Source organism: Nylanderia fulva, unplaced genomic scaffold (genome assembly GCF_048542155.1).
Source record: "Nylanderia fulva isolate GAGA-0341 unplaced genomic scaffold, ASM4854215v1 Scaffold1341, whole genome shotgun sequence".
Taxonomy (NCBI): domain Eukaryota; kingdom Metazoa; phylum Arthropoda; class Insecta; order Hymenoptera; family Formicidae; genus Nylanderia; species Nylanderia fulva.
The window spans coordinates 15,706-16,194 of record NW_028189561.1 but is presented as its reverse complement, the minus strand read 5'-3'; positions in this window follow the sequence as shown (position 1 = coordinate 16,194).

Here is a 489-nt window from a genome sequence, read left to right as displayed (position 1 = left end):
GCGAAAACCTCTACGCCCCTTAGAAACGTTACTACCCTTTTTAATACACATTCAACAGTATTCAGAAAAAATCCTACAAGTATCCGTGGGGCAGGTTCCGTCACGCACAAGAGTACGGAAATATCGTAAACTTCCGCTAATACCGATTTTCAAGGCATTCTCCTAACTTCGCCCTCCCCCCAACCGCCCCGGGGAATCTTATCGTAGGGTTCCCAAAAAGTCGGGAAACCCAAATTTTTTATACTGTTCTTGGGAAATTAAAAATATCACTGCCGGAATCGATTATCGCATTCAGCTTTGTTTATTGAAACAACGTTTTTTTGGCTTTTCCGGAGTTTAAATTACCACTTACAACTCTTTTTTTCTCTCGCTTGCATTTTCCGGACATTCGACGCTATTGGCCGTATTTTTGATCAAAAAATTCGCGCCTTTCCTTTCGAGGGACAGGGCATCTGTGTTTTCGCCGCAATTAACAACGCTTTACTTCCC